Genomic DNA, 11,909 nt, shown 5'->3' with positions numbered 1-11,909 from the left:
TCCCATTGAAACCCATTATGCTGAATTTTCTAGGGGAATATTGGCTGCTGATCTTGATGTTTATTTGAGGAATTATGATGAATAATGATGAATTATGAGCCTAGAAAAATAACGGAAATTTTCAGAGCAAAAATATGAATTTTTACCCACTAAGAGTATTTTCGTAATTTGCTATCGAGACTGATAATTTGCACCACATTGAGGGACATTAAGTCAATTTGGGTGCAATTGAGGTATAGAAACTGAAAAAAATTAATTTGGAGTTTAAACGGACGTGTATATCGATTTAATCGGATAATAGGCCAAATTAGGTCAGCACCCCATTTAAACGGTAGTCGGATAAGTTGCATATCATATCATGCATATACATCGAGCTTGAAATAGCTTATGACTGTTAGAAACAATTTAATTGGAATATGTGTAATGGATTATGGCTAGGTGGTGAGCCATTGGATACGGGTAAAGGACTGTACCCGCGGACTAAAAATGAGAGTATTTCTACTCCTAATACTGTGAGTGAACTTATTATCGTCTTAATTATCTAGAGTAGTTTTATACAATTGTGTGATTTTATGGAAAATGGGTTTAAATGGTAAATTGCTATGTTTTAGGAGAAATTGTGATTTTATAAAATGATTTTATAAATTTTCTGAAAAATCGAATACTGGTTTTGAAAATAGAGTAATTGGAGACTGCTTACTTGTGTTGTAAAATTATGATTTGAATTAAATGGCTTGCGATAAATTGGCATGATTGACTGAATTTATACTTGTGTTGAAAAATATGAACTATCTGTTTTGCCTTGATAAATTTGTTAGTAATGTAATTGCCATGCTATGCCATTGAGATTTCATCAATTGGTGGATTAAAGATTAGCTACTATAGTGGTGGGGGTTCCGTGGACCAGCCTATTAGAGGGGCACGGTAAACTCCTTTATATTCTCACCTTGGTCGTAGAGGCGCGTAGGGTATCTCCTGAGGTGGGCTTTTTGAGTGCACTTCACGTTAACCACCACGTGAGAGTGAGACTCAACCAATGCCAAGGAACGACTGTGATGTTTAACGAAAAATGTGTTTTATGCGAAATATGAATTTTTAACAGCCTTAGCGGTCTCAGTGGGATACCTTAACGAAGGTATCCGCGAGAATGATTTTGGCAGGAGCCAAGTTTTGTGAGATATATAAGCCATGTTGATTAATTGAGTAAATTGAATATTCATGTTATGAAACATATATTGGAAAAGAATATTTTAATTCGTCTCCATTTACTCGCCTTTAGATAGTTTAGATGGTGTCTGTTTACTCATTGGGATTTTATAATCTCACCGCCCTCAATTCCCCACATTTTAGGCCCGGGATAGCCGGTAGATAGCCGATTGCATCAAGGACTTCAGTTAGCCTTGCATCGACAAAATTGTATGTTCACAGACTCGCATCTTATTGGTTAGTTGGGGGTCCACGTATCATTGTAAAAGTAATTTTATACTTTAGTTATTTAATTAAAAGAATGTATGAACATATTTAGCTTTTACACCACGTTTTTGGCGGGTTTTCGGTATTTTCGAAGAAAAATGACGAAAATGCCCATGTGAGTCAGAAAATAATATTTTATTGTTTTGATTTGGAAACGACTTATGATTTCTTGAAATACGAGATTTAATAACTGTCACTCACCGGGGAGGTGCGGAAGCTGATATGAGAGCCTTACGAGGTTTCGATTGGCATTCGGGGTGAAAAATGTCTGTCGAGGCTTCGCGGCGGTTGTCACGGGCCCGATAGGGAGTTTCGGGGTGTGACACAGGCTTGTTCGAGACTTGGCGGGTCTTTTTCGAAAGTCTTGGACGTCGACAGCGACCGAGGAGAAGTCGTTGCAATATATATTCCTTAACCAATCGAATTGGCTTAAGGGCATATACCAACAGTACAATCATTTTATATATGAACAAAATATGAAATTACTTTATATTAATAATAAGAATAATTGTCTAAGAACTAAAGGTGAATCAAAGTATATGTCATTGTAAAAAACCAAAAGACATTTACATCAAATAAATTCAAAATGAACATGTTTAATATCTTTCATTGTGGTATCATCAGAAGAGAAGGCAAGTTGGATAGACTTTAGGTTAAGTTGGTTCCAAATGCTATTGCTAGTATGTTTATATGATGCCTTGTCAGTCTCCTTTTTTGGCTTTTTCCCTACATTGTAACAAAATAAGTTGTACTATAATTTTAAGTTAAGATTTTGTCATTTGTGTTTCTGTGTGAATTTAAAGTATATAATGAGGTTAAGATTGGTCATCCTTGGTTTTGGATTGTTTGAGTGGTGATTCTCCTAGAAAAGTTGTTTTGACACTTGTGCGCTAATTGGTGGTGTGAGAATGGTTTCTTCAAGTGAATTTGTGGGATCAATGGTTGACTTTTTTGGTGTTTTTTTTGGGAAGATTTTTCTTCGAAATTATGGGTTCTTGTAGAGATTCTTGGGATTCATCTGTTGGAGCAATTGATGATTTAGATGCATTGATATCAGTTTGTTCTATATGTGTTGAAGTTGATGAGGATTGTTTGGGATTTCATGGCAGCCAAAGGGCTTGTAGTTGGTAACTTCAGTTTTCATTTCTCTTGAAGTTAAACCTTATTATTAATGTTCATGTTTGATTTTTCAGTGTTTTCACTGGACCGGGGAGAGTTATTTATCAATGCTTGTGATTGCTTCCAGTTTAGCAATTAATACTTTTACTAGTTTTTCTGCCAAAAGCAACAACCTTCATCTCTCTAGTGTTGTCTTCAATAATAGTTTACTAGAAATGTATGGTTTTGCAAATTTTATAAATAGTTAATGTTTAAAATTTAGTATAAAAATTTAAATTAGTTGATGTCTAGAATTGTTTATTAATGTTATTAATTTTTAGTATTATAATTGTTATTGATTGTTTAAAGAAAAAATAAAATAATTTATTTGTTATGATTCGAATTTAAAATAATAAATTATATTATAATACACAGTAATGTATTAAAATAAATAAAAAAATTGTGTTAATTTATAATTTAAAAAGCAAGAATAAAAAAGATGAATGGTTATTGGAAAATTAGTGAATATTTTGTTATCATGTATAAAAAAGGGTTTTTTTAAGAAATTTTTCTAAATAGAAGAATTTTTGTAATTTTCATTTATATTTCTATTTTTTCCTTTGGATGTTGGGCGTGATTAATTGGATAGCATATCAAAACATACAATCAAAATGAATTAAAAATTTAAAGTTGAATAAAAATAATAACGAGCTATAAGTTGAAAAAGAGTCATTTCACCATTGACAACAACCTACAAAGACCAAAACTTTTAATATAATCATAAGATACTAAGATTTTGGTAGAGGTCAATCACAAAGCAATTGACCTATTGCAGCAAAATATTCCTCAGAGTACCATTTCTCCAAATTCTTATCATTAGTAAAGAGAGATAGTTAAACCAGTTTCTTTCACCCCCTTCATTTTCCTTGCTAAAATGTGATAATACGTCATTTGCAAAATTAGAAACAACCATACTTCTATAAAAGTAGTATATATAAATTACTGCATGTACCTTGGAATTAACAGAAGCAAGAAATGACATAGTGAGAATGAGATAAAAATTATTCCATCTCCAAGCTTCGATTGTGAGGATCAACATTTTGGTGTAATTTTCATGCCACTGACTAAGTACTTTGCATTCATAGTACAGAGGGCTGTTAGTTGAAAATATGTTTGCCACTTACCTTCATTCACTTGGATATGAAATTATTTATAAAGTTAAAACTCATAATGCTATCATGTGAAATGAGCATGGTATGGGCTATAGCATAACCTAATGGATCAGAAAATAATAAACTTTGGAAGTGGAACTATTACTTTCAAGATCCCTAAAAATGTTAACCTTGATTCTAAGGTCTTGGTTACGGTGCCCAATAAAGGGTTGTAAAGCACTAATAACATAGCATAAGTTTCCAAATTTTTTGTACCTCGATGCATAATAACTTGCCTTGCACTCCTACAATATTCCACAAAAGACAATAGTATTGAGGCTAGTAAGATAGGTTTTGTTTTATTAAGGCATGTTTTGTTTTATTAAGGCTTAATTGTAAAATAACGAAGTTAACCTTATAGAAAGATATCAACAACATTTATAAAATAATGATATTCTTCTTATTCTTTGCTGATGACGTCAATGTCGATTTGTGATCTCACCCCTACAATATTGCAGCATCAGCAAATCGTAAGAAAATAGAAACTTCTCCAGTTTGTATTTCCTAAAAATTAGCGTAAGGTAGAAAAGGATCTAGAAAGGGATGTGAAATACCTCTAGAAATGTGTTCTATAGCTTCACAAGAATCATTAGAAAGATGAAACTATAGAAGAAAAGTCAAACAAAAATGAAAATACAGTAAAACAAATGACTAAAAATTATCCTTTTGTGAGAATTTATCATGCATGAAACAATTTTTATACCAATAATTATCATGATCTGTACGTTAACAGTTATAAAATTTATTTTATTTAATAGTGCGTTCTTTTCCAGTTGTATCATTTTAACAGCAGTTGTGTTATGAAGGAATGGTCCAAATTTCGACTGGAAGAAATCGTCTTTATTGCTAAAGGAAAAAGAGGTCGACCTGCAATTTGTGAAACACAATGAATCCAAATGAGCTATGGTGGTTGTAGATCTTCTAGTGTAAAAATAAAGGATCTTTTTGCAAGCATGACATTGATTTTTTGTATACCTTTGTTTATCGGCCAATTCTACCCTTAACAGTGAAAACAATTTTTTCTAGGCAAAAATGGACCATCAATGATAGCAGAAATCGTTAGTGAATTTAACAAATTGTAGAAAACATGGGTTGATGGTAAGAATTAGTAGTATATTTATGTAAGATGTTAATGACAATGTAGTATCCAAAAAATTATTTATTTATTAAATGATTTACTTATAGTAGGTCAAGTAAGTCAAATATATCAAAATGGGTAATGATTAATCTTTTTTAGTATGTTGGTAAATCTTTTAGCTTTAAAATGAAAATAAATGAATAAGAAAGGTGTAATACCCATACTTAGATATGGTGGCTAATAAAGCTTATCGGATGCCAATGGAGGTTAATTAGAATGTTTAAAAGTGATGAAAGGTGAAAAGAATATTCTAGAGTAAAACATTTCGCACGTGAAGAAATAACAATTAAATAATAATATTTTTATTGAGGATGAATTAACGATATAAAAAAACGAGCATAATAAGACATTTTGGGTGCCAAGGAGACAAGTGAAAAATTTTGGAATAAAATAATATTTTATTAATAAAATAATATTAAAATATTAATATCTTAATCAGTGTTGAAATTTTCCATGAAGAAGGAGTATATGGTCAATCTAAGTGGAGGAGAAGAAGAACGAGGAAATTTCAGAGAAAAATGAATTTAACGGGGCTCGTGTGTCTTTATTAAATAAAGCTAGCGGGGGTAAGCAAATATTTAAATATTGCAGTGATACAGCGTTGAAGCATAAATTTGACATTTTATTGGTACAAGTGTTAAGGAAGAAAAATGGAAAGAAATTATAATTAAAAGATTGTGGGAGGATACAATTAAAAAGGGTGAAAACCTTGGAGGGCAAAATGATAATTTTCTCATTAGTTTGGTCAAAGCTTCCAAGAAAGCTTTGACTCTTCATCCTTATCCCATGACCGGTTCTTATCTTTGGAAGCTTTGACTCTTCATCCTTATCCCATGACTGGTTCTTATTTTCACCAAAAAGATATTTTTTTCTTCTTCCTCACCCACCCAACGCCATTTCATTTCACCTCCATGAAAATCAAATTTTTTTTTCATTCGATTTTCCTTGTTTTCTTTTCATTTCCTTTCTTTTCTTACTTCTTTCTTCTCCTAACTTCTTGGGCACCAAACCTGCAGCTTCTAACCCCATTTTCCAGCAAAACCAAACCCTTGGAGAAAGAAGGAAAAAATCTCTCTTTCTTTCCTTTATTTTCTATTTCTACTCTACCATCACCGACACTTGAATTTTCAACTTTAAATCTCCATTTTTAAGGCTAAAAGGTATATATTTTCAACTCTTGAAATTTATGAATTTATGGGTTATATTTTCAGATTTTATTTCCTAATTGCTTCAAATTCTTTTTCTTGGAAATATTAGGTTTTTGTTAATCTTTAGGCCTCCAAGTTCACCAAGGTAAAGAACATTTAAATTGAAATAGTTGATATGATGGGTTTGAGAATTAGACTAGAATTCTAGGTTAAAAATTAGGCTAGAATTTAGTTTATCAAGAGTATGCTTATTAGAATTACTAAGTTTAAATTTATGATATATTTGAAGCTATTATTGTTATTGGCAATTATAGGTTTTAATAGTATTTCGGGACTACTTGGATTAAGATCTTGTGGGTGCTAGTCTTGTTAGGTGACATTGTTAAGGTAAGTGAGCTTGCATTAAATTTTTTTTAGGAAATACATATGTGTTGGGATAAAGCACTTAAATGATTTTATTTTATTTTTTTCTCTAAATCATGCCTGGGAACAAGCTCTTGATGAAACGTTTTATGTTGTAAAATGTGTAATGTGATGAACCCATGTGTTCCTATATTCTGATGATATATATGTTATGCTTTGAATGATAATATTGTGTGATAATTGTAACCACGCATGGGCGGTGTGGGAGTGCACATGGGCTGATGAGCCGGTGGTTGTATACATGTTTACACATACCATAGAAATGTTAGAGAAAATATTATGTGATTGCAATAAATGTTGAATGTTGAAATTGTTAATTGTTTCCAAATTGATTTTCAATGCAACGGAAAAAAAAAGATACTCTGTTTTGCTTGTCTTGCTCGAATATTTACTGTGGTTTTCACTTTTTGATTTCATTATGGATCATAGATCCTTCAACACTAAGGGGTTAAATAATGAAAGGTCGAATTAAGGGGTTTTATGAGAAATTAAACTCAATGGCATTGTTTTTAACATAAGTGCATCATGATTTCTAAACTTTCCTTATCGTTTGCTTGTTCCCTTCCGATGTTCACTCATTGGGTTTATACTCATTCTCTTTAAACTTCATGTTTTAGGTTTTCTGGTTTGGAGATGATTGGATCGTAGGTCGGGGTGCTCCTTCTTATCCATTTTTGGTAGGTTTGCCATGACACTATACGGGAGCACCTAAGCCCAGAGTCGCTCCACTGATGGTCAAGGTCTAATTATGTGTATATGTATTCTTGATATGAATTACTAAGATTAATTTGGCAAGCTATCTAAGTATATTATGATTGATGATGCCCTTATGAGTACATACTTGGGTTTTATGAATTGTTTTTAAAGAAATTATTATTTGAACATTATGAATTATAGATCTTAAAGGAATGTGGATGTTAAGTGGGCTAAAATACAGTTTCATATAGAATGGCTTACTAGGGCCTAGTGGGCTGTGCCTGTTAAGCTTTTGCGTTGGTCATGGCCCAGAAATTAGGCTGTGACAAAGTTGGTTTCAGAACTCTAGGTTTAGTTGAGTCTTAGAGAATCTTGTGTATATCAACGGAGTTGTGGGAGTCTGTGTAGAGTCTCATCCTTGGATTGTGGGTGCGCAACCCAAGCTTAGGACGGGAGGCTACATAGGCCCCTAATTCATTAGAAACCTACCTATTGCTATGATGTATAAATGGCTAAGTAATTGCTGCTTGGTTGCGTATAGATTTGGAAGTGCGCCTGTTGCACACGCCATGTTTAGAGGCCACAGTAGTCTGGCTGCCCCTCATAGTACTAGCGAGGGATCGTTAAATTCCACTACTAGAGGCCAGTGGCACCTTGATCTAGGTAATCAGGAAAGTGGCCAGTCCCAGATTCCTATTGGATGGATTCCACTAGGATTGGAAATAATGTTTCGTAGTGGGGAAAGTCTCGAAAGTAGTGAGAGCCTTGAAAGTGAGGCAAACACTGAGACTTGGGAAGGCGTAAAAAATTTTTTTTTTGGCAATGTTTGAGGAAAAGATGAAAAAGGCAATTGCAAGAGGAGTTTATCGTCCTAGGAAGGTATCTGCTGTTTGAAACTTTCCTCCTAGATGTGGAAGAGGTGCTGCACCTACTAGTAGGGAGGAATGCATAAGAATACAGCAAGCTTGGATTAAGGATAATATGGGGAAACCTCAGGAGATAAAAAAGGATCCGAAAAAGGATCCGTCGATGTGTTCTGATCAAGGCGACGATGATCCTAATGACGTTTAATATTTTTGTTGAATTTCATATTACTTTAAGTCTAGGCTGACGTGGTATAAATGAAGTAGTAGTAGCAATCTGTATAAAGGATTTAAGAGTTGGCTTTTATGTTTATATGACTCAAACGAATTATGAAGTAGTTATTCTAGTGACTTGGTGCGTATTGGAGTCTTCATGCCTGACTAATGTAGATTAGCAATATAATGATTGGGGAGAGATATTCACCTTAGTGGGTGGTTAGTCGCTTTAGGCAATTATTGAAGGTTGACTTAAAAAGTCATTAATGATTCAAGCAACTACAAAACTTAACGATAAATATGTTTTGCAGTCTTATGAAATGGTTACCAATAAACGTGATGGGCTTTTGAGTGGTAACCTTAGCTTTTAACAAGGTATAAAATGCCACTTGAATTGATAGTGTTTATTTGGAATTATCATTTATCATGGTATGTGGATTTTTGACATGATTTCGAATATGAAAATAAATAAATAAAGTCCTAGTTTATGGGGCAAGTTGTATCAAAGACGTTGACTTTCGAGTAAACACATTGAACTAGGGGACTATGTTATAATAAGAGAGTTCAATGTGTCGTAAGTGCATGGGATATCATGAGATAGCGTGGTAAGGCCAACAATCAATCGTAGGATTGTGGAACTAGAAATCTTAATTACAGTTACAATTTTGAAAGGATATGGGAGAAATCCATGAGATTATAGGTGATACTTTGAATGGTTAACGTGCTTAATGTCGAGGATTCTAAACTTAAGTATGGAGGTAATTATAACCTGATATGCTTGTGGATGAGAAATGTTAAAGGATATATGTTGGATAAACAGGAAATGGGTCGAAATGATAACTAATTGGTCAAGTGGTTGTAGTGTATAAGTAGCCCCTGAAGAGTTGTGCAATGCACATGTCACAACCCGGTACTCCCTTCGAGCCCATGGCAACCGCGCGATGTCTCGATAGACATTCATTACCCGGAATGTCAATCGAAACCTCGCAAGGCTCTTGCATCAATTTTACGTCTCCCCTGTGAGCAATAGTTACTAAATATCATGTTTTAAGGGAATATAAACTATTTTTAAATAAAAACAAACAAAAAGTAATTTCCACCACACAGGGGTATTTTGGTCATTTTTACCCAAAAATTTTGAAACCTGGTGAAAATACAACATACGATCGAAAAATATACATTTCTTATCTAAAAATAATTTTAGTAATCTAAATCATCCATTTAAAATGAAATTATTGCTAATCAAACTAAATAAAAATATTAAATAAAATATTCTATTTTCTTATAAAACAATATTTATAGAATCCTGCATAAACAATTTTTGTAGCGTAAGAGTAAAATAAATTCATATATATAATAGCTGTAAAACCCGACCCTATAAACACATGTCATGACATACATGCACTGAGTAGCATGTTATTACGCTAGGAAAGTCCTAAGAATAGACGAAACTTGGTATTGTACCTAACGGTACACTTGAGTTGATTTAACCTCGAATTAGTTTAAATAGGAATCGTAGGATGAAATTTAATATTTTACAGTCCAGGAATGACTAAAAATGATTGTTCGGAGTTTGAGGGTTCATTTGGGGTAAAATTTGAAATTTTGATGTTTAGGGGCAAAATCATAATTTTACCACCCGCAGACAAAATTTGAGAGAATTTAGATCAAATTTGACAAATTGGGGAATGGTATGAGTATAAGGGATGAAAAATATGTCTATGGGCAATTTTTCAGTTTTTTGGGCAAAAATGTAATTTTTCACTTTTACGAGGGCAAAAGTGTAAATTTCAAAAATTACTCTACCAAGACTTTGGATAAGTCTGAGAATTTTATCTAAGCTATGGATATGTGGGACAAGTGTATGGTGAAAATTTGGAAACAAATGGATGAAATTTTAAAAACGGGCCAATGGGAAAGTGACACATGGCACTTTTTAATGATTTAATATTATTTTAATAAAAAGTCAGCCCATTTGAACCCCATATTAAGTGCTGGCCGACCATAAGGAAAGAACAAGAGAGAAAATAGAGAGGAAAGGAAGAAAGAGAAAAAAAAAGGAAAACTAGAAAATTCAAAGGGAAAATCACGTTTTTCGTCCGTTTACGCGTCTAACGGTAAGATTTTTCAGTTTTAGCTTGATTTCTACCTTTCCTATGCCTTTATTTCCATTAAGCATGCTTGAGGAGAGAGATCAAAAAGTGAAACCAAGGGCTGGCTAAAATTCTAGGGGAGAGATTTTGGAATTTTTAGGTTTTGATTTTTAGTTAAATTGGTAGTTTTAGTTAGTTAAATGTGTATAGAAGTTAAATTGGGCAAGAAAGCATGAAATTTTCACAATACCCACCCTTGGCTGAATATGCATTGATGTACAATGATGATGAACTGATTTTTATTCTAAGAGAAATGAAGAGAAAATGATGAAAAATGGTTAAATGTGATAGAAAAACAAAGTGAAAAATTAAACGAGTAAATGTCCCATTTTTGACCAAATTTTTCAAGGAGGAAAGTGAGCTGATTTTGGTGATTTTAGAAGGTTATTGGCTGATATTTAATGGTTAGAAATGTTGTGGAGAAAATGGGACAATTTAGAGCTAAAATGGAGCACTTTAGCAATTTAACGGGTAAAGTGCTAAAAATAGATTAATACCGCGTTTAAGCCGTTTTAGACTATTGTATTTCATACCATGCATTCGTATAGGATTTAAGTCAATTATATAGAGATTTAACATCAATGTGGTGAATTGGGTAAATTTTGCAATGTGTTTAGGAGGATAGCCTTCCGGTAAAGGCAAGGAAGTCGTACCCGACGAACAGTGATCAGGGCACCTAAAAAATCAGTTAATTTGTACAAACAGTGAGTAAACCTATTATTATTGTAACTTATCTAGAGTTTATTTTTAAATGCTCTTTATGTATTTTATGAAATGAAAATGAGATTAAAACGGGATTTTTGATGTTTTAGAAATAAATGTGACAAATAAAAATATATTGTGTTGATTATGAAATTGAGTAATTGGAGGCTGCTAATTATTTTGAAATATATATTTTCCTATGAATGGCTTATGAAATATGAGTATATGTGTCACAACCCGGTACTCCCCTCGAGCCCGTGACAACAGTCGCGATGTGTCACGACCCGGAACTCCCCATCGAGCTCGTGACAACCGCCGCGAAGCCTCGACAAACATTCTCGCCCCGAATGATCGAAACCTCGCAAGGCTCTCGTATCAGCTTTCGCACTTCCTCAGTGAGCAATAGTTATCAAATAATCAAAATACGAAGGATTACAAATCATTTCGAAATCATAACATAACATATTGTTTTTTTTCTTTTTTTTGGCTCACAAGGCCATTTTCGTCATTTTTGTCGAAACCCTCGAAACTTGCTAAAAATGTAGTAGGTAAGCTGAAAATATATATTTAATGATTTAAAAAAAAATTAAGTATCTAAAACGTTCATTTGAAGTGAAAATTTGACCATTTGAATATAATAAAAATATTCAATAAAATAAACTATTTTCTTGTAAAATAATTTTCATAAAACTATCGGTACATAATTCTTATAGCGTAAAAGTTAATTATATTCATATATACTATAAAGCAAATAACCAAAGCATAAAATTTCTTTTACAGTGACACGT

At 32.9% G+C, this 11,909-nt stretch overlaps 1 long non-coding RNA gene across 1 annotated transcript; it reads left to right on the top strand.

The window, feature by feature from the left end:
- LOC108662229 lies at window positions 5,818-7,382 on the top strand. Its single transcript, XR_001928039.1, has 4 exons — window positions 5,818-6,080; window positions 6,178-6,213; window positions 6,383-6,455; window positions 7,109-7,382. It is a non-coding gene; the product is annotated as an uncharacterized LOC108662229 (long non-coding RNA).

The sequence above is a fragment of the Theobroma cacao genome, chromosome 1 (assembly GCF_000208745.1).
Source record: "Theobroma cacao cultivar B97-61/B2 chromosome 1, Criollo_cocoa_genome_V2, whole genome shotgun sequence".
NCBI classification, from domain to species: domain Eukaryota; kingdom Viridiplantae; phylum Streptophyta; class Magnoliopsida; order Malvales; family Malvaceae; genus Theobroma; species Theobroma cacao.
Note: the sequence above shows the minus strand (reverse complement) of the source record. Positions and strands in the feature narration are given on the sequence as shown.